General features: G+C 43.8%; 1 pseudogene; it reads left to right on the top strand.

The window, feature by feature from the left end:
- Positions 1 to 7,817: 7,817 nt before the first annotated feature.
- The window catches only part of LOC146569256 (uncharacterized), a 54,470-nt pseudogene continuing 34,365 nt past the window's right edge, over positions 7,818 to 27,922 (top strand).

A 27,922-nucleotide genomic window follows, 5' to 3' on the forward strand; every position in this document is an offset into this window, starting at 1 on the left:
TCACCTGCTCAGTTCTCACCTCAGTCATTCACTCCACCGTCTGTTCCCGCTGGGGGTTCTGGAGAACCGCTTCAGCCGTCTCTTCCTGCTGGGGGGTCCGAGGAACCGCTTCAGCCTCCTGTCTCCGCTGGAGGGTCCGAGGAACCGCTTCAGCCTCCTGTCTCCGCTGGAGGGTCCGAGGAACCGCTTCAGCTGTCTCTTCCTGCTGGGGGGTCCGAGGAACCGCTTCAGCCTCCTGGCTCCGCTGGAGGGTCCGAGGGGGGGCCCGTTCAGCCGCCTGTCTCCGCTGGAGGGTCCGAGGGGGCCGTTCAGCCACCACCGGCTCCGCCTGGTCCGGCCCCCGAGTCTGCAGCTCCGCCTGGTCCGGCCTCCGAGTGTTCAGCTTCGTCTGCTCCTGAGGTCTCCATGCTGTCTGTTCCTGCACGTCCGGTCCGGCCTGCTCGTCCTGCACCGCCTGCTCGTCCCGTCCGGCCTGCTCGTCCTGCACGTCCCGTCCGGCCTGCACGTCCTGTCCGGCCTGCACGTCCTGCTCGTCCCGTCCGGCCTGCTCGTCCTGCACGTCCTGTCCGGCCGATGACTGGACGTCATTGCTGTCATGGACGGCCCCCTGAACCACGCCGCTGCCTCCCGCCCGGCCGGCCTCCTGACCTGCTCGGTCGCAGTCGGTGCCTCCCGCCCGGCCGGCCTCCTGATCTGCTCCGTCGCCACCGGTGCCTCCCGCCTGGCCGGCCTCCTGACCTGTTTTCTGGGCTATTGGACCATCAGCCTCCGGGCCGCCCCCCTGACCTGAGGGAGGTGAGAATAGAGCCGACGAGTTGAATCTGTTTTTCAATAGATTCGACACCACAGTGTCTGCTCCCACCCCCACAACCTCACCTGCAGTCAGCCTGGAATCCAGAGCCACACCACTGTGCCAGCCTCTCTCTTCACATGTTGCCTCCTGTGAGATTCCTGACACCCCTCCCCCACCCATCACCTTCACTCAATACCAGGTTGAGATGCAAATGAGGAGACTCCACTCAGGCAAGTCTGCTGGACCAGACGGAGTGAGTCCCCTTGTCCTCGAGGCCTGTGCCCCCCAGCTGTGTGGAGTCTTTCATAAACTGTTTATGCTGAGTCTGAGTCTGCAGAGGGTCCCGGTGATGTGGAAGACATCATGCCTCGTCCCTGTACCAAAGACGCCTCGTCCCAGTGGCCCCCAGGATTACAGGCCCGTGGCACTGACCTCCCACATCATGAAGACCCGGGAAAGGCTCGTCCTGGACCAGCTGCGACCCATAGTAAGACCACATCTGGATCCCCTTCAGTTCGCTTATCAGCCTCGTCTCGGAACTGAGGACGCCATCATCTACCTGCTCAATCGTGTCTACACCCATCTGGACCAGCCGGCGAGCACTGTGAGGGTCATGTTTTTTGACTTTTCCAGTGCTTTCAACACCATCAGGCCGACCCTCCTGGGTGATAAGTTAGCAGCGATGCAGGTGGATGCTTCTCTGGTGTCCTGGATTGTTGATTACCTGACAGGAAGACCACAATATGTACGTCTCCCACAGTGTGTGTCTGACAAGGTGATTAGCAACACAGGGGCACCACAGGGGACTGTCCTCTCCCCCTTCCTCTTCACCCTCTACACCACAGACTTCAGCCACTGCACAGAGACCTGCCATCTTCAGAAGTTTTCTGATGACTCTGTGGTGGTTGGATGCATCAGCAGGGATGATGAGACAGAGTACCGGGCTGTGGTCGACTCCTTTGTCACGTGGTGTGAGCAGAATCATCTGCAGCTCAACGTGGCAAAGACCAAGGAACTGATCGTGGACTTCAGGAAGACCAGGAAACACTTGACCCCTGTTTCAATCCAGGGGGTCAGTGTTGACATTGTGGAGGACTATAAATACCTTGGAGTACACATTGACAATAAACTGGACTGGGCTAAAAACACCACAGCACTTTACAGGAAGGGCCAGAGTCGTCTCTATTTTTTGAGCGACTGAGGTCCTTCAACATCTGCCAGAAAATGCTGAGGATTTTCTATGAGTCTGTGGTGGCCAGTGCGATCCTCTATGCTGTTGCATGCTGGGGGAGCAGGCTGAGGGTCGCAGATGCCAACAGACTTAATAAACTGATCCGTAAGGCCAGCAATGTTGTGGGGATGGAGCTGGACTCCCTCAAGGTGGTGTCGGAGAGGCGGATGCTGTCCAAGATAAAGACAATGTTGGATAACACCTCCCACCCACTCCATGACATGTTGGTCAGTCACAGGAGCTCGTTCAGTGAGAGACTGAGATTACCGAAAAGCACCACTGAACGACACAGGAAATCATTCCTGCCTGTGGCCATCTCCCTGTACAACGCATCCACTTAACACACTGTTTGCTGCTACAACTACACATGTTTCTTTTCCAAATATTTATTTATAAGTGACTTATGTATGTATGTATGTATATATATGTATATATTGTACTATTCTTAGTTAGCGTATTGTCTGTCTTGTCTTAATGTTGGTTTAAAATGGAGCACTGTAACAAAAAATAATTTCCCCCAGGGATCAATAAAGTATTCTGATTCTGATTCTGATTCTGATTCTGATTCTGACCTGCCCGGGTTTGGACTGTTGTGCCGTTAGCCTCCGGGCCGGCCCCCCTGAACATTTTTGAGACTATTGCCTGGGCCTCTGCGCCTTTCGTGAGCTCTTTTGTTTGTTTGCTTTTGGACTTTGCCTGGGCCTTGGTGCTGTTGTTTTGGACTTTGTTCCTGTTTTTTGTTCTGTTGCTTTCTGGGCTCCAGTGTTTGCATTTTTTTTTGTTTTGTTTTGTTGTTTCTGGCTCTTTGTTTGGTTTGTTTCGAGCCCTCCATCCTGTTTCCCCCGCCGCCCACCCTGGTTTGGTTGTTTTTGTTTTTTTTGTTTTTGGTTTGGGCTGTCTGGAAGCCAGCCCTTAAGGGGGGGGGGGGGGGGTACTGTTAGGATGCCTGGGTCGTTGACCCAGGGTTTTTGAGTTTATGATATTATTTATACTTTCTAGTTTTTGGTTTCTTTGAGTTCTGTCTTATGGTTTATGTCTCTGTCTTCTTTAGTTGCTCTGTCTCCCCTATCACCTGCATCCCCTTGTCTAGTTCGCGTCTATGTGTATCCTTAGTTCCTATATCCCCGTGTCCAGTCAGTGTTTGTGTCTGCCCTGGTCCCACGTCTCTGTTCCCTCTGTAGTGCCTGCATGTCAGTCTGTGTCTTTGTTCAGTCTGTGTTATGTGTTTCCTGTTTTACTTTGAAGGTCTCTGTCTTATCTCAGTGTGTTTCAGTTTACGCTTCTTTGGTCTCGTCAGTTCTGATTTGCCCCAGCTGTGTTTCCCTCCTGTTATTCATTCCCTGATTGCTCCTTCTGTGTATTTAAGCCCTGTGTTTCTCTGTGTCCGTGTCGCAATCTACTGTTTATTTTGCTGTGTGTTTTGGCAATCCGCCGGTGTTAGTTTATTTTTGACCTTTTTTCCCCAGTTATGTTATGTTTGAGTTCAGCATTAAAGCTGTTTTGGTTTAAGTTCTGTCTCCGGAGTCTGCACCTTGGGTCCTATTCCTGTCTGCACACAGCCACACCTAACACTTACAAAGATCTAGAAAACGTTTTTCTAGTTAAAATATTTTTATTATGTTTGATCGTTAGGCTTAGTTGAAAATCTCCATGCCACTGTAAATCAGATATCATCAAACACTGTGCTGAGAAAAAAACTAATGTCAAATAATGTAATATAAGGTAATGGTATTTCAAACGAGAGTTCATTAAGTTGCAGTCCATCAAATTAATCAAATCAGTTTTGGACTAACTTTATAATCAGATGTCTTCTTATTTTAGATTCTTAATGAATGGCCAGATTAGGTATCTATCCATTCATCTGTAAAGACTTGGCGGTCTTTATCCTTTAAGCATTCTGTGCTTCCCATTCTTCTGACTCCTCAGCACTTGGCTTACACTCTGCATGTATTTAGCTGTTGTGGCTTTTCCTAGCGTAGTGGTGGTGGTAGTGCCGCCCCTTCGGTTCTGACTACCTTCCCTGTCTTTGTTACCATCCGATTACATATCGTCAGTCTGAATTACATTCTGATGTCATTACTGTAGATCCTAGTGGTGTTGAATTGATTGGTCATATTCCCAATGAAGGCTCGTAGGGTTGTTTTGGTCTTATAAAGTTCTAGGCATACCAGGATCCATGTGTGAGGCATTGAGTTATAGGTTTCTTGTAGTCAGTCCAGACAGTGCACCAGTCTGGAGTGACTGCTCTGTCTACCAGGAGCTGGTGTTTAGCCCCTCAAGTGTTTCTCCCAATTCCTTTCTGGGCCCTGCTCGTGTATTGTTCATTTTAGCCACTACGATGCCTTTCAGGAGCTTCCATGTAGTGCTGGGGCAGGTTATTGGCCAGTAGTTGGATGGGACTAGTCCCTTATGGGGGAGGACTGTCCAGCCTTCAGTTAAATATTCTGGGTCCATCCCATCCATAAGCAGCTGGTTCATTTGTGCTGCTAGACACTCATGGAATGCAATTAGCTATCATATCATGACCTGACACTGTCCAACACTTAATGCCTTTTTCTTGGATGTCACTGTGATAGCTACTGGATCCTGTTCAAGCAGGTTGCTATGATCTGCTGTTAGCTCTCCCATATGGTGTCCCAGTATTGCTCTGTCTCCCATCTTGGCAAGGCTGTTCTCATATTGTTCCCTTGCTGCTGAGAGTACACAATGGATGGTTCAGCGGAGAACAACTGGTTTATTCTGCTGACTTCTATCTCTCTGGTATACTTCTTCAGGTGGGTAACCAAGGCTACGACTCTTTGCTTGTTTCCAAGGCCTCAGGAATAGACACCTTGCTGTGTTTTTAAGGCACTCCTTTCTTCATCACACCTTTCTGCAGTTCCGATAATTGGCTAACTTCCCTCTGTGCTGCCTTCATTTTGACCTTAGCCCAGCATCTTAAGGATCACTGTTGCCTGGTGTAGATCAGCTGGATGGTTTCAGTGAAGGTCGCATTAGGAATTGTCTGTAATTCTGCACTGACATCTTCTAATAGACTTTCAGAGGGTACCTTATGTAGTCTAAGTAATCAGCCACAAGGGTCCTGGTTTACAGACAATCAAAATAAGAAGACAGCCCACTTTGACCACAGTGGCACCACACATGTGCCTGTAGGCTACAAGGAAGCCATGTTTACTGGGTGGAAACAACAACAGTGTACAATATGCAGCAGAGACCATGACACACAACCTCTGTACACATACAAAATATGGGTTAGACAAATGAGATCCTCTTCCTATTAGAAGGGAAAGAATGGAGGTTTAGTGGACAAATTAGACTCTAAAACACCAAACCCATCTTCAAACGCACTAAGGTCCAGTTCTCTATATTGTGAATATTCTGAGCAGGAGTTTAATGTATGTTTTGCAGTACAGAGAAGACAGAGTCTCAGCATGCTGGTCAGCTAATTAAACGAATGCTTGGCCTCGGCAGCAGTTAATGCTTTTCAATTATGAATGAGAAAGATGGGGTGAAGAGGGCAGTGCAATCAATGGGAGGGAAGGTTGTATGGATGGACGTAGGGTTGGTGCAAAGACAGAATAATAAAGGATAAGAAATAAGAGAAAGAAATGAGAGAGGGGATGGAGGGGGAAATCAAAGAGAAGGACGAGTTTGAAATCACAAGCTAGGGGAAGAAAGAAAAGGAGAGACAGAAGGAGAATTGTTTTCAAACAAACAGGCAGAGGTTCACACTGGATGTTGTGTTGGTGTTTTGCTGCTTTGAACGAGACAGTAGAGGGTCTAATTTAGTGTCAGTCTGGCTGAATCAGGCCCTTTGGCAACATGGCACCCAGTGTTTGTTTTGGTCCACCTGACAGCCAGAGGCACCTCTGTTTATCTCTCTTTCTCACTGTCTTTCTGTCTCTTGTCACATCTTTGTGGGTTTAAAAGTCATTTTTCCTCTGCTGCTGTCACCTGTTGTTTCTGTTTGACCTCACATTTTGTTGTCTATCTTTAGAACAGAGGAGAATGCCTTTGTTTCTGTCTCTCTTGATCCTTCTCCTTTCCCTTCATTTGAGTCTACTGAAATGAGTCTTATGTAATTACCAAAACAATCTCAAGAAACCTAATAAGAGGAATTGAGCTCCAAGGCAGTTTACAAACTTATTGATTTTAGATTTACCATTCAAAACTCTCATTAATTTTTCAAACAGCTGATTTTCATTTCACACAGTAGCAAGCAATAGCAGCAGGCTTCTCATTTCTAGGAATATAAAGTGTGATCTTTAAGTATTGGAACTCTAAACACAGAGGCTTACATGTACAGCAGAGGGAGGGATGCGAGGGTGGGGTAGGGTAGGTACCACGAAATATTTTTAACCTCAAAATTTGCTAGCATTCCTAAAAAGTTACATTTTTAAAGTTTATTTCAAACCACCATATTTCCCATTAATGAGCCCACTGGCACTGTCATTTGTAAGGGCCAATGAAGAGTCAAACTAAAATGACTTGCAATCATCTTTATATTCTTGTTTATATATTGTTGTAAGAACAACAGCAGAGTGTGGCTGAATTTGCTGGGTGATGATGTCAGACAGCAAGCATCTACAAAATGGCAAGACTTGAAAAACTACCTCCCTACAGCTTGCTTTAGTCCTATGTATGCCAGTTCCCGTTTTCCCAAATCTTTACAGTGGAGGTGGAAAATTCAAAGTCAGCACGATCCATAGATGGGAATTTGTGTGTCTTCTGGCCATTTGATTTGAGAAAATTAGAAATGGTCCATGTTTGATTTTTAATCTCTCTGATTCATATGTTGAGGGAGTTACTTGATAGGCTTGGAACAAATACACCTTTTCTTTTCCAAGAATGTTATAATGTTATAAATGTTATAAGCCTACACTAATGTGAAAAGATAAAAAAGCTGCTATGGATACACACTGCACATAGACAACAACTGAGTCCTATTTGTTTATCTTTTGGAAATATAATACATAAACAAGGAAGTTTTTGCTGACTGACTGATTATTTGTTGTACTGACAAGTATAACTAAATGATTTTACCCAAAAATAAAATGACTGTAAAATACACTGTTTATAGAACCACATTAGTCAAAATAGACTGGTATTTTATGACCATTGGTGGAAAATTATCAGCGAAACATAGGATTTACAATGCTATTCATTTTCTTCAGTAAGAAATCTTGTATCATGGCTGCTACTACTACTTTTACTTAGTTTTTGTTAAATAAAAAATCTCATCGGGTAATATCTCATGTTTTATTACTTATCTGAAGACCTGAAGGGACCAGACTTTTTTTCAATTATGTAAAAATCACATTTACATGATATACTGTAACTAGAACAGTGCAAAAATACAACACATGCCAGTCTCATAACAATCAGCTCAGCTTAGACTTAACAGAACTGTGAACACATGCAGCTACAGTAGCCACGAAGAGGTGAACTCTCTCTGAAGGATACACAAATCTGTATCCAATGCTGCATATGTAGTACAGACACGTAAGCACATACTGTATCTATAGACAAACACACAGAGCAACTACAATCTCTACCTCGCGCACACACACACACACACACACACACACACACACACACACACACACTGAATTAAATTAGTGTACAGCTTGGCACTTGTGCCTCTCTGGCCCCCAACCTGCTGGCTGATTCAATTTTCTGGGCAAATCTGCCGCCAGTGACCGCTAACATTCACCTTTAGATGGAGAGAGAGGGAGAATATGTGAGTGAGAGAGGGATGACTGAGAATGACTGAAAGAGAGAGACAGGGAGAGCATGGCTGGGTTTGGCAGGGTGGAAGAAGCAAAGAGTGGGTGAGGGAAAAAAAAACCCTGGACTGTTGCTGCATACTTCAAGAGTTAGCTGGGGGTGTGGGATGAAGGTGCGTGCCAATAATATTCCTGAAGGGAAGTGGATGGAAAGGAGAATCTGCCAACACTCGGGTTTACTCCAGAGAAAGCACTGGGCAAGCACAGAAAAAAGTAATACTCTAATTCTGAAAACAAATAAGCAAAAAAGTCTAACGCACTGTCTTATTATGATCTTTCTTGGCTCCTTGTTTTTTATTAATTATAAATGGAGCCTTTAGCTTTTTAAATGCAAATTTGGAAAAAAAAAGTTTTCAGAGGACTCTATGCAGCGCTGTGAAAACTTTACGCAAGCTCTCTTAAGGTCTCTCCACAACATTTCCGCCGGGTTTAAGTCTGGACTTTGATTAGGATGTAGCTTTTATTTCACAGATTCATTATGTTGTAGATGTACAGGGTGGGTCATTTATATGGATACACCGTAATAACATGGGAATCAGGGCTGGACTGGGACAAAAAATCGGCCTGGGCATTTTGACTAGAGACCAGCCCACCAAAAATGTGACGTCATTCAGGGGTAAAACCGCAAAGGATTCTGGGAACTTGTGGCAAGAGGTACTAGCGCATGCAGGCTTTCAATTGAACTCAGTTACACAGCGATAAAAAGAAACACAAAAAATGGCAAGAAGCTGTTGTATTATTAACTGCAATAGCCGGTGTTGTGCCAAAAAGTGATTGTCTGCCAAAAACTGATTTCCGGTATTTGCCAAAAACTGATTGCTCGTATTTAAATTGCTGTAAGTAACTTGTTGGGCTATAATATGTGAAACATATGTCAAATGCGTCCCTCGTGGATGACATGAAGTCATCTCTCCATCTCTCTCTGCTGCTCTTCTGTCTCCTCTGTCACAGATTTCTCCACTTTTGATGATAAATCAGCCTGGTGCAACATGTAAGAATTGGCACAATTTGTTAAGGTTTTGAGGAGTTTGAGAAACTAACCTTAAGCATAAAATAAAATTTACTATCAGTAACTTCATAGCACCTGGCCCAGCAGTATATAAACTCCGTCATGCTAGCTAGTACGCAGTACCAGTTATTCTAAGCGACTGTAAAAAGTCAGCACAACGAAAACAAACTACAACTAAACTTGGTTTATATCTGATACAGAGAGACAGCAGGTCATAACTTCTTATCTGAAGTTCAGTTCCTCTGCCACTGTGACCGGCGGCCGCCTCGGGTCTTTCCTCCTCTTGACTCCCCTTTCCCTTATCCACCTGCTGGCCTCCACCACTTGCTGATGTTGCTAAATCTGTGGAAGCTATGCCATAGCTACCACCAAACAATTCAGTTATTTTTACACATTTGGCAACGTCTGCCTGAAGGGCTTGTTTCTTTTTGGCCCTAATTTTTTCTGCACCTCCATTTTCTTTAGTTCGTCTATAAGATTGCTAAACAAGGGGGGACCTCCTCGGCTGTAATTGGTCCAGCCGAGAGTCGATCATGACCAATTGGCCAATCCAACACCTTTCATTATTTATACCCTTCCAAAAAAAAAAAAAAAAATCGATCGGCCCATAAAAACAAAAAATCCCGATGCCCCCAGTCCAGTATGCCCGATGGCCAGTCCAGCTATGATGGGAATGGTTGGTGATATTAAAGTCCTGTTTGTGGTACATTAGTATATGTGAGGGGGCAAACTCCTCAAGATGGGTGGTGACCATGGTGGCTATTTAGAAGTCGGCCATCTTAGATACAACTTTTGTTTTTTCAATAGGAAGAGGGCCATGTGACACATCAAACTTATTGGTAATGTCACAAGAACAACAATTGGTGTGCTTAGTTTCAACGTAACTTTATTCTTTCATGAGTTATTTACAAGTTTCTGACCACTTATAAAATGTGTTCAATGTGCTGCTCATTGTGTTGGATTGTCATCTGGGGTCCCTCATCGAGGAGAAGAAAGTGGCATCATCAGTGGAGATAAGCTCCAGAACTGGGCAGGCGGCGGCAGCATTCGCTTCCCTGTGCTGGTGTGTCTGGAAGAAGAAGAAGAACATCTCATTGGCGACAATGATCCGCCTTTACCAAACCCTGATCCTGCCCATTCTACTTTACAGCGCGGAGACGTGGACAATGCTCAAACACGACCTGAGCAAGCTCGAAGTTTTCCAAATGCGTTGCCTTAGATGCGTTCTCTGCGTTTCCCTTTGCGACCATCATTCGAATAACACCATCCTCACCAGCTGCGGCAGCAAACTGACGATCGGCGACCTAATCCAGCGCCGCTGACTCCGTTGGTTTGGCCACATTTGTCGAATGGACCCGAGCCGCTACCCCATGGCCTACTCTGGTTGACCCGCCCCACCGATTGGAGGGTGCATCGAAATGCACCAAAGAAGACATGGATGAAACAAATCCAGGATGATTTTAAGGCCCTTCGACTTGACCTCGAGCAGGCAAGAACCATCGCCTTAGATCGAAAAGCGTGGAAGATAATCGTTGGTCAAGCAAGAGAACCTGCGGCACCTACAGCAGCGTACTGGTTGTGCGGCAGACCACCGCCGCTGGTCGCCCGCTAAGTACAAGAAGAAGTGTTGGATTGTCAATGCAACCCTCTTCTCCCACTCTTCACACACTGATAGCAACACCGCAGGAGAAATGCCAGCACAGGAATCCAGTATACGTAGTTTCAGGTGTTGCACATCTCGTATCTTCACACCATAGACAATTGCCTTCAGATGACCCCAAAGATAAAAGTCTAAGGGGGTCAGATCGGGAGACCTTGGGGGCCATTCAACTGGCCCACGACGACCAATCCACTTTCCAGGAAACTGCTCATCTAGGAATGCTCGGACCTGCACCCATAATGTGGTGGTGCACCATCCTGCTGGAAAAACTCAGGGAACGTGCCAGCTTCAGTGCATAAAGAGGGAAACACATCATCATGTAGCAATTTCAAATATCCAGTGGCCTTGAGGTTTCCACTGATGAAGAATGGACCCACTATCGTTGTTCCCCATATACCACACCAAACCATCATTTTTGTTGTGCCAACAGTCTTGGAGGGATCCATCCAATGTGGGTTAGTGTCAGACCAATAGCGGTGGTTTTGTTTGTTAACACCATTCACATAAAAGTTTGCCTCATCACTGAACAAAATCTTCTGCGTGAACTGAGGGTCCTGTTCCAATTTTGGTTTTGCCCATTCTGCAAATTCTGTGCGCTGATCTGGGTCATCCTCGTTGAGATGCTGCAGTAGCTGGAGTTTGTAAGGGTGCCATTTGTGAGTAGCTAATATCCACTGAAGGGATGTTCGACTAATGCCAATCTCTCGTGACATGCGGCGAGTGCTGCGCTGTGGGCTCTTGCTGAATGAAGCTAGGACAGCCACTGATGTTTCTTCATTAGTGACAGTTTTCTTGCGTCCACATTTTGGCAAATCCAACACTGAACCAGTTTCACGAAACTTAGCAAGCAGTTTGCTAACTGTAGCATGGGAGATGGGTGGTCTCATAGGGTGTCTTGCATTGAAATCTGGTGCAATGCCCCGGTTACTGCGTTCACCAGATATCAACACAATTTTGATCCGCTCCTCACGTGTTAACCTCTTCGACATGTCAATGGCTGTGAACAAAGAGAAACTTGTAAATAACTCATGAAAGAATAAAGTTACGTTGAAACTAAGCACACCATTGTTTCTCTTGTGACATTACCAATAAGTCTGATGTGTCACATGGCCCTCTTCCTATTGAAAAAACAAAAGTTGTATCCAAGATGGCCGACTTCTAAATGGCCACCATGGTCACCACCCATCTTGAGGAGTTTGCCCCCTCACATATACTAATGTGCCACAAACAGGACTTTAATATCACCACCCATTCCTCTGTTATTACGGTGTATCCATATAAATGGCCCACCCTGTAGATGATGCTGTGCTTTCACTTACTGTCCTGACTCAATTTCAGCCACGATTTAGCAGTTAGACAGATGTCGGTAGAACTGACTCTACAGTATTTTGTTGTTTTTAACCATTAACTCCTCTGAATAACAAAGTGCAGTCACTCTTTGACTGAAAAACAAGCTCAAATCATCACTGCTTCATCACTGTGCATCACTCTTGATGGAAATGGACATTGTACCAGTGTGGTGCTGGGCATTATGGCCAAACATCTCTACTTTTTGGACTCATCAGTCCAAAAGATACTGCTGCACATGTCTTGTGTTTGTTCAGATGTAACTTTGCAAACCTAATCTTAATCCTGACAACCCTTCCAAATAAGCTTTACATGTTCAGCCTTTCTCTTATTGCACTCTTGGGAACTTTAACATTTACATGCTGACTGAGGACTGTACAGTCCTAGAGGCAGACATTAGGTTTTTGCAGTTACTCTGACCATTGTACAAGTCAGACTGTGAATTTGCTGAGGCGCCACTTCTGGGAAGATTGTGTCATCGTAACAATCATTTGAATGCTTCAGACCAGCATACTGCCAAGAGTTCTGCTTTTAGAAATGTGGTCACACTTACTGATGATCAGTGTTGTGTGTATGATAAAAAAGAGAGGGGCAGATAAGAGGAAGGAGAGGTCCTCTCTCTGATTCTGTTAATTGGAGGCTTTTGGGAAAAGTAACCTGAATGCTGCAATTCTGTTCCTCCAGAGAGTATGTGTTAGCACAGACAAGCAGCAGATATCCTTACACACTGTCACACAGTCCCATGTATATCTTAGAAATAAAAATAAAAACATATATGTTAAATCAGCTTTGACACCCCCCCCCCCCCCCCCCCAACTACAGTAGCTATGCAAACAACAACCAGTTTGATTCATGAGAACTACAAAAGTACAGATGTCTATTTTTCAGCCTGTTTTAAAAGATCAGGTGAGACAGGAATTAGCTGCACATAAAGCTATAAAACCTAGAAATGTGCAGATCAGAACCAGAAACTCAGTCTGTGAGTCTGGCTGACCTGTAAATTCCTCTAACGTTATATTTGTTATATCAGACATTTTACTAATATGCTTTCATTCCCTGATTTTAGAATTATTACTGATTGTCCAAACTCTTCTCAATTTATGTACTGTCTGCTCTCTCATTGAGCACAGCAGAGAAATCACAATGCAAGCCATGTCTGAGAACCTTTAAATTCGTTGTTGAGTATATAACATGCCAGCCCAAGATCTAAGAGCCCTGCCTCAGCACACAGCACTTTTTCCTGTTAAATCTATGAGTTAATGGGCTTTGCTTTTGCTTTCTGAAAACCACATCCCTTGTCATCTCTTAAAGGTGGATCTATACGAACTGTGAAAAAGGTAAAATGTCTCAAAGCAGACAGGCAGTCAGACAGAAAGCAGAAGAAGCAAACCGTGAGAAAGACAGAACGATACATTGATAGACAGATAGAATGACAGAGAGGCAGGTGTAGGGGGGGGCGTGGAAACAGAGGAGGTCACATATGCTCACTTCCATAGACATAAGCCCTGATTAAATTGAGTGTGTAGTAGCTGGCCGCTTTTCAGGTGTGTGTGTGTGGGGGAGAGTGTGAGTCCTGTAATATTGTTTGTAGTCCCATGGGCTGTAGCTGAGCAAACTCAATCAACTCCCACTCACCTCTGTGGCCCTCCCTCCACTGTCAGGCCAGGACTAGACACTGGCCTGGCTTCTCCTCTGAACTGAGCGAGAGCGTTTTCACTGTGTGTATGAGTATGCATTGTGTGTGCCTGTGCGGGGGCGTGTGTTCAGGTGTGTCCTTGAAAGAATCAAAAGCCTCTGCAGATTGAATGCATTAGTATGAGAGACAGGTTTTCAATAACTCTAGCTTGCACGTGTGTGTTTGTCATGCTTACAAGATTAAAACCAACATTTTCTTATTCCTACTCTATTTTTCCCCTCTGAGTTATTATTTTTTGTTGATCTGTCACCCGTATTGAATCCAAACGATGGGTTTACGAGAGTATGGGCATGTGCACGCGACCTCTACCATCGCGAACCTCTGGCCACACATACACACCTGTCAATTAGAGACATCTACCATCAAAAGCGTCTGCTGTGCTAATTTAAGGTCTACTTGCAAAGAGAGAAAAATCAGCACATGCAGACAGGTTGCACTGGCAAAGACAACACCAATCAATCAGCTGATCAATCATAATTGGCTTATTTGCATATTTGCCACATATTCAAAATCATCCTTTATTTATGCAAATGTGCAGCAGAAAACGAGCTCCAGGGAGAGAGGGAGAGGTCAGGACTGAACTTGGACCTGTTGGTTGCTGAGAGATCAAATTAGAGCTTTATTTAGATTTATGCAGATCTTAACAGTAATGATATACAGCAGGCACGGTGCCCTTGGGTGTCAACGAAGACATTAATGCATCTACGGCCAGAGACACACTGTCCCACTATTCAAATACTGTGTCTTTGAAATAAAGACAAACCTGTAAGCCTCATTTGTACTGCACCCTAAAGCAGGATTCATATATTCATGTCACTCGGGTCTCATGACTGAAACATTATACTGCAGGGCTCTCTCAGAGTATGTCAGACAGGGCTCTCTTCTAGACACTCTAAACCCACTGGCAAAATGTACTTTTCAAATTTTTTCTTAATTTTAAATATGTTCATATTGTCTATTTTGTAAAATGTTCAGATTGTCTATTCTTATTTAATTCACTTAATGTACAGAATTCACCTGCTTGCTTCATACAATGCTACTACTGCACATTCACCTAATGTATATAATATATAATGTTCTTCTTCTCTCCCCCTTTGCACATTTCACTGCGTGTTATACTTGTATAACTATGCATGTGATGAATAAAGAATCTTGAAAAAAAAAGCAGGTAGTCCCACGGTTGCCCCGCCCCCCCCCCAAACAACAAACCTGAGTCACTTTTGCATTTTAAAATATGCAGCAAAGTCAAGATAATTCTAGGAAATTCTCCTGTCAGTGAAAATCTGATTTACAAATACACTAATAAACCATCGAGTAATGAGATAATTATACACAGTTTATTTACCACTACTCAGTGCTGCTAGCGTTTCATGTTGTGGGTAGTTGCTGAATTTATCACCAAAATCTGCTTTGCTAAATAATGACCTTGCCCAACAGCAAGCAGTTTTGACAGCACCTATTATTGAGGTAAGTGTGAAAGTCCAGAAAGGAAGATGCTGCAGGACTTAATACATTTGCTGTGTTGTAAAAAATATTTTTATTTCGCCGTAAGTCAAAGTGCAAACTGCTCCACAACGGGAATGGTAAAAAAAAGAACAGGAGGTGAAGAACAGTGCAAACACTCTTTAAAAGGCCGAATGGGAAACAGGAAGACCGGAGAAACCAGAAATAATCTCACACAGTGCTTCAGTCATTTAGCTTACTAGCCAGCTCTGACTTGGCTTGAAGTCAGTTGGACTCAGCCCGGACTACCTACTGACTATGATCACTGGCTTCATAACTTTTAGGGACACATTGTCAACATGTAGCCAAGCGATGGAAGATTTCCAGTTTGGTGGCCCAAGGATTATCTCTTTGCACTTTACAGATGATGTAGTGCTTTTGTTTTCATCCACCAGGGACATGGAGCGCTCACTGGAGCATGTTGAAGCCAAACAATAGGAATGTTAAAGAATGAGAATTAGCTCTGCCAAAGGTGAGGCTAGGAGGTCGTCAGGAGAAAAAGGATGGAGTGCCCACTCCAGGTCAGTGAGGAGTTTCTATCCCAAGCTTTAACTATCTTGGAAGACAGATTGCTGTGGCATCTACAGACATGCACATGTTGTACTGGTCTTTTGTGGTGGTGAAGGAGCTGGCCAGGAGCCGTGGTAGTAACTGAAAAAATAAGACTGTGGCTATAAGCACTTGAAATGTCCTTCTTTGGTGTGTTGGCTCACCCTTTGAGATCATAAGCTCTGTCATTTGGGAGCTGCTCAGAGTTGCTTCTCCATACCAAAAGGATCCAGATGTGATGGGACAAGCATCTAATTAGGATACTCCTAGGCACTGCTTAGGTGAGGTGTTTTGGGCACCTCCTTCCAGACGGAAACTCTGGTGTTGACCCAGGACATGGTGAAAAGTTTACATCTCTCCGCTATCACTAATGCATCAGCGTCCCCAGGGAATAGCTAGAGGAGCGAAAGCCAGGAAAAGAGAGGTTTGGGCATCTCTTTGGCTGCCCCCACAACCCAGACCTGGATATGTTGCAGGAAAGGTTAGATGGACTTGCTAATCACAGTAATTTAAAAAACTGTCTCCCTGTGATGGGTCCCTATATCCCTATTCTTTAGGACCACAGATGTACTTGGCAAAAATGCACAGAGGAATTCTATATTCTCATGTTATTGGGCCATGACAAAGTGCATTCAGCAGGCCTACCACCAGAGTCATTGGAGGTATCATTGTTGTCGTCATCACCATCATAATCATCTGGGGTAAAGTGAATATACCTTGGGCTATATCTGTCCACCTCTAACACAAATAAACACATGGAAAAATTAAGAATAAGTGAACACGTGATTATCACTAACTACTATTACTATTTTTAATTTTTTAATATAACTGGAATCACACTCTGTAACACTTTATTAGTAATGTCTTAGTCTATAGTGTTGATTAAATGCATAAAATTTTATGCAGGAAAATTATTTGGTTATATTTTCACCATATGATCCTATTACGGGCCTGCCTTTGATTTCAGATGTGATGCCAAAGAACATAAGGAAATGAAAATTAGATTTTAGATGGAAGAAAATAAGTCCTGCCCGCTGAAAGATTATGTGTATACGTTTTCACACTGTGCACAACTGTGTTGGTTACATGTAATCTATAAAATGTGTACTAAGATTTTATAATGCTTATATGTGGTAATGGCCAATAACATGATGATCTATAGATAAAATGTGTGTGTGCGCAAGCTTGAACAGTACTTACTGTCCAAGATACACAGAAAGGTTATTGGCTTCAAAACAGTTCAATATGTCAAATAAACACCCAGCTCAGTGAGCAGCTGGAGAACAGAGTGCAGAGAGGAAGAGAGCGAAACAGGGTAGAAGGACAGAGATGAAAAGCGATGAGAACAGAGGCAGTGAGAGCTCGGGGAGGGTGACAAAACTGGATAGAGAGGGCAAGAATGAGAGATGACTGTGAATATGAAAATAAAAGAGATAAGGACGAAGGTAAAAGGAGGAAGACTGGCATTGTCTTTGTAATTATAACGATTTCAAACATGTCTTCTTGTTCCAGATGCTTCAGTTAATGGACCACTTTATAGCAGAATCTGTAGCAACAATACATCAAAGTGTATAGATTTGAATTGAAGTTGTACAGTCACATCAAGGACGTCCAGATTTCTGATGCCATTCTACCAAAATGTCATTCCTGGTAGTTACAACAACCACAAATGCAGCCATAAAGAACTACGTGATTAAAAGCAAGTATTCCTGCAACAGATGGCTCGACAGCAAATAAAGCAAAATGTGTCGAGTCCTCCAAGATGCTTGAAACAAGCTACCAGCCAAGTAGTTTGAAGAACTGTGAACCGGTGCTATTTTACCCGTGACAAGCAGTCGCACTAAAATTTGATCTAGGATTTTTCCGTTTACTGCACTTTTTATTTGCATCGATTTAAAAACAGTCACACAGTGCTACGTAGCAGGCTACCTGGGCAGTTGTCATAGTGACCAAGGACGAACTAGGAAAGACGGTATTATTTTGGACAATATGTCAGAGTAAACACAAGATGAACGAGTGAGCAACTGTAGTGCTGCAGTCAAATACAGGCGTGTGTGCGAGTGTGTGTGTGGACTATTGCCTGTGGGTCAGTGTGTGAGAGCGATCAGATTCTCTGTGACTCATACTGTTATCTGTCGCGTCACACTGACACCCATTATACCATCTGTTTATCGGAGCTTTGATAAATGACAGCTTGACACCAAAGATGTCACCCAAATCAAAACAGAAGGATTAACACTTCTGCTGAAGTCAGAGGGGCAGAGTTGGTGAGCAGGCAAGTCTAATCTTCAACTCCTACAAAGTATAAACACATGAGCAGATTCAGGACCCGTTTACACTGAAAACAAACTTAAATCCCGTTAGGCAGTCAGTAAGCTGAGAAAACAAACACACATTCATTTGAATCTCGAATAAGAACATCAGTTTTATCTGATAAGTAAATCATTTGATGACGTGTGTGTCCTGAAACATTTCATATAAAGACATTTCTCTTATGCAACATGAACAAAACTACTTGTACTGCAGAAACACATAAAGATACCAGAGGTTAAGCACTTATTACTGAGTGTGAAACAGAATTTAAGGTAGATGTATTGTACTTGAATATCTAATCACACACCTACACAAAGCTGCACACAGCAGCCAGCACCTCTTGTCAACATTTCCTACTGATGAATCCATTTAGATGTGACCCCGACTGCGATGAAGAAAGAAGCACGACAAAGTAAGTCTGGGTCTGCGAGGACTGTGAATCCATATCTATGTATGAAGCCAAACTTTGTGTGTATCTGCAGGCTGTCAGTGAAAGACGGCACTGTCTTCTCAGTACTCTCGATACTTGGAAGCAAATCAACAACCTCTGCTTTGAAAAGTCAGTTTAAGGCTGCTCCATTCTATTAAGTTTACTCTATTTAATTTTTCTTTTTTATGTCAAGCACTTTGTTGTGGCGTCCTTGTTCCTGTGTTTTGTGTGAGAGAAAGTGGGTGGGGGAACGAGCTGTACCTGCCTGTGAAAGCACGCAGAGAATTATAGGTCATGCGCAGGGACGATGAGTAAGCTTCCTGAGAACAAGACGGTGCCTTCGTGTTTTTGCATTTATGTTTTTTTTTTATCCCTAAATGAGACAAACACGGAATTGGACACTATTCTTTCAAGATGAAAAAGTCACTTGTTTCAGTATGTGCCCCAATTAAAGCAGTAGTACATGTGACATCAGCAAAAGTGAAAGCAAAGGGTACAGAGGAGGTCAAGGTGGATCAGTGGGCGAGGAAAGTGCTGAGGATTATCACACAAGACAACTTCTCGTTTCCTGTTTCGAAAATGCCAGCTGTTTCCTGCAGGGTTGTCACATAAAACGGTGGTACAGTTATGATTGGAGCATTTCGGAAGACAAAGTTTTTGCTGCTGTTTAATTTGTTTTCAGCAAAGGTCTCAACAAACAGGGTTGTTAACAGATGTTTTGATGAACTTGGTGAGTCACATAATACAACATAGAATCAAAAATGAGAAACCTTTTGAGCTCACGTTTCTATTTCTGTTTTAAACATAAAATCTTTAGAATTTCTGCTGCAGCAAACAAACATTTATCAGCTGGGAATGAAATTTTCACAGAGCGCTATCATCCTCAAGAACAGAGATAAATGATTTTATTAAAATCAGAATCAGAGAAAAGCAGGAGCGACTGTAACAGGCTGCACGCTGGTTGGCAAGCGTGCAGCCTGTTACAGTCGCTCCTGCCCATAGAGACAAGGTTACAGCTCTCCTTTATACACACTCACTCTCAGCCGTGACCACGTCTTTAGTTTTATTCTCTCTGCTGCTGTCGGCCTCAGGCTAACAGCTACCAGCTCATGGACTTTATGTCTTTCATTTGAGCTCTTCTTCCTACTGTTTGTTGTTAAGACTTAAACATTTATAAGTAGATTTTTGGTCACCTTACATGGGCAGTATTTATGCTGCCGGCTTTATCTGAAGGTTTGAGTCATTGCATGAATTTAGAAAGAAAAATACATGAGACAGAAATAACTCATTAGAACATGCGAGCACACGCGCACACATGTACATCTATGGGATGTTGCACATTTTTTTCTTACACAGATTTAAATGAGTCAATGCAATCAGAAGTGTGCACTCGAGAGAAGACAGGAGGATGCTGACAGTATGACAGAGAGAGGGATATTTGACAGGGAAGAGTGCAGACTGGCTGATGCTGAGCGACCATCTGCCAAAGTTTTTCTTCCCTGCACTGTGGTTTCTAAATGATAGCATCTTACTCTCCAAATCTCTTTGTTGCACAGTCACAGGTACACACTCTCTCTTTCTCTGTGTGTCTTTGATCTTTCATCTCTCTTTCCTATCAGTCCATCACCCAGTCCCTGTAAAAACACAGCCTGTTAATGGTAAGAAGGAAAGCGTACAGTAGATCCCACCTGTGCTATGACTCACATGTTAACCCCTAACACAAGGCTTTAAAGCCACTGTTCACATGCACCGAACACTTTCTGCACCATCCCTGGTGATTTTGTGCATCCCTGAGGGTTGTGTGTCTTTATCTATTTGATTTCTAGTTTTGACCTGTTATACCACTTGTAACACTGATGAAGCGCTAATGAATTAATACAGGCTTCACAAATGATGAAATCCCTGTGTTATTAGCTGAATCACATGGTGTTACTATTAGCAAACGTACTCGCGAAAGCGCCAATTTGTTGGGATCCGTTTTTGAGTGCGCGTTCCTCTGCGCCATATGCTTCCGGGTAACAAGAAAGCGACCTCATTCACGTATATTTTTGATTGGCAAAGCTAACTCGAAATTTTGAGAAAAATAACTCAAAATCTCGAGTTATGGATACTAGCTGTTTTGTTTTTATTTAGTGGCGGAAACGGGCTTCCATACCAAGCGCTGTTGTCCATAAACGGGGGAAATGGAGTGTATGATTGTGGAAATCAGTGTATTCAGAAAATGGGGACAGAGCGTCGTCGTTGATAGCTTCCTACCAGTCCAGTGGAAGCTTCAATGCAGAATGAGTCCTGCTCCTAGCCGTTCATTGGCTCGCCATCCTTTTCCATACCCAAAAAGGTTCAACTGGCCTGCATTAAATAAACAAGGCCAATAAGAAATCACAAGAATAATACAAAATGTCAGTCAGTTAAGCTAAATACATTAAGTTATTCTTGTTCCTGTGTACACAATTTATAAATAAATAAACAAACAGTACCAATAAGGATTTAACTAAAACATTTCAACTGCTATATACATATTATATAGCTTCACAACATTTGTTATTCAACAACTATCAGTCAAATCAAAAATCAGCAGCAGCCAATTAGCGTCAGCTGGTAGCAATACAAACAGTCAATTAAAAGTTCAAACTCACCAATTCCGTTCTGTTCAGTGCACAACAACATTATGGCTCTGGCTCACCGTAATCAGCACAAGTTAGCTGACCCGCCGGCGCCTCAAAATCACATGACCAATTTAAGACGGCACAGCTACAAGATGCAGCATGTCAGAGTCTCCATTTCAACTTGGGTCGAAAGACTTCAAACTACATACCAGTTTTTGAATTGTGTCGATGGGCCACGTAAAACCACACTGAAAAAAAGGGAATTGGCAGGCTTTTGAATTTGCACAAATGAATTTAGTTAATGCTACACAAGCCTTTCATGTTTCTCTTATTTACATTATTAAATAAAGTACCATTTACTTGATTATAAACAATACTGAGACTACTCATTTTTCTTGCATTGATTTAAAGTGACTAAATTAGAATACTAAAACCATTGTAATCATGTTTGACCACAACCGGAAATGATGCAATTTATTCAAAGACAACAACTAAATTTGATTGGATAATAAGACCTAGAGTCTTATCCAATAAGACAACAACATAATTTAAGGAGAGCGCAATTGACCGCCAGATTCTGGAAGACTGTTTAGCCACATGCAACCTTTGGCACTGAGTCAGGCATACTGAGAAGGTAAGTAATTTAAATACATTTGTTTTAGTTGGGTACGTTTTCACAGAATTGTTGTAGTGCATGCTATATAAAAAGTGATCTGTAATGCATCTACATGTTGTTTTTACAGTGCTAGCTAAAGTTGGTATTAGCTTTATGGCTAAAACTGAAAAATAGTAACAAATTGCAGCTGTTGCCGGTCGAAATTTATGCATGTGACAGATAGCCAGTGTTGGTCAAGTTACTTGAAAAAAGTAATCAGTAACTAATTACTGATTACTTCCCCCAAAAAGTAATCCCGTTACTTTACTGATTACTTATTTTCAAAAGTAATTAATTATTTAGTTACTTAGTTACTTTTAAAAAACCCGATTTACAACCTGAATAGGTGATAAAGTGACAGATCTTTCAGCCCAATTCTACTTTTTCTGCATAATCCATCATACAAAATGTAATCAAATGGAAAAGTATCTTTTTTAACTTGTTTTATTAGTTTTAATCTTTTAACTTTATGCATCAAGCAAAAATTTAATTATATGCAACATTCTGACTTGAATAAATTAGTTTAACATTGAAACCTATTTTCTGCACATTCCAGCACATAAAACAAAATATTTTTTGTGTTTACACGCAGTCTTTCAAATAGATGCAAGTAAAACACAGCAGAAAATAAATAAAGTCAAAGACTCAGCGGTCCTGTTGCTCTATTTTCACCTGTAAAGCAGGAGTGGGGCAGGCGGAGGTTTACCCTGGTGCAGGTGTGCCGCGGTCAGTGGAAGAATCCGCGAGTTTCTCTGTGAGTTTCCCATTACGTCGTAGCTACTCGGTACTTGCTTGGAAGTTTAGGGGTTTTTTTCGCTGTAAAAAGAAGTTTTCTTCCCACGCACAGCGGACACTAATGTTTTTGTCACATTTTATGGAATCAAACTCAAAGTAGGGTCAGTACTTCCACGCTTTAAACGCTGCACGCTCATACTCTCTCCCACACTCGATATGTGATCCATTGTTGATCTGCACACAGCTGTTGTCACGAATGGCGCACTCACTATAATGAGACATTCTCGCAAAAAATCACGGTTTTAGTAACGCAGTAACGCAGCGTTCCTACGGGAAGTAACGGTAATCTAATTACTGTTTTTGCAATAGTAATCCCTTACTTTACTCGTTACTTGAAAAAAGTAACGCGTTACTGCCCATCTCTGCAGATAGCACTGACGTTTTTGATGGCTTACCAAGTTAAAACGTCACTGAGAGAGCGCAGTAGTGTTTGTGTTACTCGTGCTAGTTATGGCTACAGTGGCTAATTAGTCCGGCTGTAACCGTCAGAGTTTAAGAAGCTGAGAGCCCCACAGTGCCATACCTTAATTCTTGCTGCTGACACACACTCAAGTTATAATAAGGATCCTGCCACCTTAGACGTGGGTTTAAGAACCTGTGCCCATAAATGCCAAATCATTTTTCCATTTAGTCATTGTTTTAGGTGAAGTGTCACTTACTTGACTATTCTATTGGTCAAGCCCAAATAATACAGCAGATATCTACAAGGAGATACGTTTGTTCAACAGACTATGTCTTATTAAGTGATGTATTGTGAATTTTCCAACATCGTCCTAACAAAAATTAAGACCCCCCACCCCCTTTTTTTTTCTACTTTGTGTAGAACATATGTGAGCTGCTTCTCAAAACATTATGTATAAATGAGGGGAAAATTGGTACTTTAAAAAACCATTGATGCTCTTCTGGACTGGAATACCTTTTTTCAATTAAAATTAATGTTTTTTGTGATGGTGGAATTTTTACCTTTATGATTACAGAAGTCAAAACATCAGATGATGATAGCTTACCATTTAAACTCCCCATCTCTTGGCAATTCTGAATTAGAGGGCTCAGCTGTATCGGCCTTTCTAGTGGATTTAAAGAGTTAAAGACTTAAAGAGGAAATAGCTTAAGTCATTAGGTACATATTCCCTGACATTCTAGAGGTCAACCTTGCACAGTGTGTGACATTAAAGGGCATAACTTATAGAAATGGAATGGTACTGGCCTAAAGGGCAGCAGGTGGATTGCCAGAATACTGAAAAACCATATCTGCATTGTATCACAGCATATTCTACATTGTCAGAGAGCTTGGTGGCTGGTACAGAGAGCACGACAGAGCTTTTGAGCTCAGCCCAGTATCCACAAGAATATTCACTCTCATTTCACTCTGTGAATTCCTTGATACTTATCCATTGGTTGACTATGAGATTGGATCAGTCCACATTGTGACTTTAAAAAGGCATATAGAATTAAAAGGTGTTCATATAAGTGTAATAGGTTCAGTGGCATGTATTTCATTAGATAAATTCTTTTTTTACGTCTGATCTTTATAACTTTGACTATTGGGTATGGGTAGCTTTATGAAAACTAAACTGAAAGGATTCTTTCTGAATATGTAATTCTTTTTTGCCTACAGAGTCCTATGGGGAGTCCTATGGTCCTAAAGACTGTTTTGGCTGACGGAACCTGTCGAAGGCTCACTCTCTAATGGAGCGCCTGAATCAACTGAGGATCTCATCGTTGAAGTCAAGAGACAGTGTTGTCTTCAGGGCAGTTTCAGACTTCAGTTTATGGATTCCTTGTTTGGGAATGAGTTTCTTAACCTCACCTCAGTTTCAGAAGTAGCAGACAAAGGGACTCTTAAAGCTATTGACATGCCAAAGCCCACCACATGGACATAAAAAAGAGTAACAGAAAACTTTTTCATACAGAAGACATGAAGACATGAAGTTGTTCATGATGCACCAATGGTGGAGGCTTTCATGGCAAGATGGCCTGATCTATTTGATTTCCATGAGGTAAGGTTTGCCTCATACACGGTGTTCTTGTGGTATTAGCCTAAAATGGTTAAGGCACAGTTGTTATTTGACAGCCCATTTCTTCAGCATGAGTGACTGCAGCCTTCTTCCAGGTATTAAACCGTTTTATTCTCCGCGGGAGTTTGCTTCATTCATCCTGGCCGCTGTTTACATCCCGCCAGATGCGGATGCGCAGGCAGCTCAGTGCGCACTCGCGGAGCAGATACTGCACATGGAGCGGACATTCCCGGACTCTCTCATCATTGCTCTTGGGGACTTTAACAAAGCCAATCTGAGCCATGAGCTTCCCAAATACAAGCAGTATATTAAATGCCCGACCAGAGAGGAGAGGACATTAGACCACTGTTACAGCACGATCAGCGGGGCCTATCGTGCGGTGCCCCGCGCTTCACTCGGACTTTCTGACCACGTCATGATCCACCTAATCCCTGCGTACAGACAGAGGCTGAAGCTCTCCAAACCTGTCGTGAGGACCAAAAAACTGTGGAGCAACGAGGCTGTGGAGGAGCTTCGCACGTGTTTGGAGACCACAGACTGGGACACATTGAAGGCTGCTTCTAACAGCTTGGACGAGTTTACGGACACTGTCACCTCCTATATCCACTTCTGTGAGGACAGCATTGTGCCATCACGCACCAGGGTGAGTTATAACAATGACAAACCCTGGTTTACTCCTAAACTCAAAAAGCTGTGGCTTGAAAAGAGAAAGGCATTCAGAAGCGGAGACAGGGACTGCTACAGAGAGGCCAAGTACAGGTTCACTAAAGAAGTGGACATTGCTAAACATCAGCACTCTGAGAAGATGCAGCAGCAGATCTCAGAGAATGACTCGGCCTCTGTGTGGAAAGGTTTTAGGAATATCACCAACTACAAGCCTAAAACCCCCCACTCCACTGACGACTTGCTCTTGGCCAACACCCTTAACGACTTTTACTGCCGTTTTGACGAGTCATCAGGCAGCCTTCACACCTCCAACGGCCCCAACAATAGAGACACTTTGGACACTCATTCCCCCACCTCTCCCCCCTCCATAGAGCCATCACCACCTTCAATCACTTCACCTGCAACACCCCCCTCCTCACCCCACACAAAAGAGGATTTCACACCACCTCCTCCCACCACAACTCTTCATATTCATGAAGCAGATGTGAGGAAGCAGTTTAAGAGTCTGAATGCTCGAAAAGCTCCCGGCCCAGACAGTGTGTCTCCTGCCACCCTCAGACACTGCAAACGAGCTGGCCCCAGTGTTTTCTGGCATTATCAACTCCTCACTGCAGGCATGTCATGTGCCTGCCTGCTTCAAGTCCTCTACCATAATCCCTGTCCCCAAGAAACCTAGGATCACTGGACTAAATGACTACAGACCCGTGGCTCTGACATCTGTGGTCATGAAGTCATTTGAGAGCCTAGTTCTCTCCCATCTCAAGACCCTCACGGCCCCCCTCCTGGACCCCCTGCAGTTTGCATACAGAGCCAACAGGTCTGTAGATGACGCCATCAACATGGCCCTACACTTCATCCTGCAGCATCTGGACTCCCCAGGAACCTACGCCAGGATCCTGTTTGTGGACTTCAGCTCTGCCTTCAACACCATCCTTCCAGACCATCTCCGAGGCAAGCTTTCCCAGATGAATGTGCCTGATCCCATCTGCCGGTGGATCACTGACTTCCTGACGGACAGGAAGCAGCATGTGAGGCTGGGAAAGAATGTCTCGGACTCCCGGACCATCAGCACCGGCTCCCCTCAGGGCTGTGTTCTTTCTCCTCTGCTCTTCTCCCTGTACACCAACTGCTGCACCTCCACCCACCAGTCTGTCAAGCTAATCAAGTTTGCAGATGACACCACCGTTATCGGACTCATCTCGGACGGGGATGAGTCTGCCTACAGGAGGGAGGTTGAACGTCTGGTGTCCTGGTGCAGCCACAACAACCTGGTGCTGAATGCCCAGAAGACAGTGGAGATTATTGTGGACTTCAGGAAGCACACAGCCCCACTCCCCCCCATCATCCTGACTGACACCCCCATCACCTCTGTGGACTCATTCCGCTTCCTGGGTACCACCATCACCCAGGACCTGAAGTGGGAGCCCACCATCAATTCCGTCATTAAGAAAGCCCAGCAGAGGATGTACTTCCTGAGGCAGCTGAAGAAATTCAACCTGCCAACACGGACGATGATGCAATTCTACACTGCAATCATCGAGTCCATCCTCACCTCCTCCATCACCGTGTGGTATGCTGGAGCCACTATCAGGGACAAACAGAGACTGCAGCGTGTTGTGCGCTCTGCTGAGAAGGTGATTGGCTGCAGACTCCCATCTCTGCAGGACCTGTACACCTCCAGGACACTGCGGCGTGCAGCTCGGATCTCAGCTGACCCTTCTCACCCTGGACACAGTCTGTTTGACCTGCTCCCCTCAGGCAGGAGGCTCCGGTCCATTCGCACCAGAACCTCTCGCCATAAGAACAGTTTCTTCCCCTCTGCTGTCGGACACATGAACAATAACCGTATGACTGTTCCCACCACTAACACATGACCCTACGCTGTGTTCACTGCATCATTCCATGTTTGGCACTGATCACCACCTGCACTCATGTATATATCATGTATATATCTATCCACTTAGCACTTTTAATTCTTATTCTTATTTTAATATTTTTATGACAGTATGTTTGCACTGAAGCACCGCAGCAATTTCCTAATGTTGTAAACCTGCTCAACATTTGGCAATAAAACCCTTTCTGATTCTGATTCTGATTTAAAGCTCATTTCTCTGTGCTCATGTTTTCAGATCAACACTGAGTTTAAGAGAATTGCCACCATCCCCCCTCAGACAAAGTTCGTGGCTCAGCTGGCTCTCCACCTGGACAACCTGGTGAAGTTGGTCAACAGAAGAGCAGAGCTTGGACTAATACTGAAAAGAATTGTGGCATGAATGGATAATGTAAGTGATTAAGCCTCAACATTCACTTAACATGATCCTCTTTGGATGAAACTTTATAATTGTGGAAGATTTCAAATGTTTCCCATGATAGTCAAAGGAGCTTGCAAAGAAAAGCGTCTGGACTTCTTTAAGTTGCTTGAAGACGTTTCACCTCTCATCCGAGAAGCTTCTTCAGTTCTAAGGTCAAATGGTGGAGAGTCCCAGATATAAACCTAGTGGGAGTGACCCCCCACAGAGGGACAAAAGGACCCCCTGATGATCCTCTAATCGCCTGAGCCAAGGTGGGAAACTGGGCGTGGGTCCCAATCAGCCAGAGTTTCGGGTGTGTTCATTGTGAAACCTGGCCCCACCTTATCATGCAAATTCCTGAGGTCAGATGGCCCAGGATGTGAGTGGGCGTTAAGGCGTCTGGGAAGGGATCTCAAAACTGGATTATAGATGGCAGAGAGTTGGTGTTGTAAACCCCCGCCTCTGTTCAAAGATGGTCGCTCACAGTGGACATAGATGGCTTCTTTCACTCCTCTTTCAAACCATCTGTCCTCTCTGTCCAAAATGTGAACATTGGCATCCTCGAAAGAGTGTC

Source organism: Mchenga conophoros, linkage group LG7 (genome assembly GCF_057382185.1).
Source record: "Mchenga conophoros isolate Kocher_MC1m ecotype Shallow Benthic linkage group LG7, M_conophoros_male_GT1.1, whole genome shotgun sequence".
NCBI lineage: Eukaryota > Metazoa > Chordata > Actinopteri > Cichliformes > Cichlidae > Mchenga > Mchenga conophoros.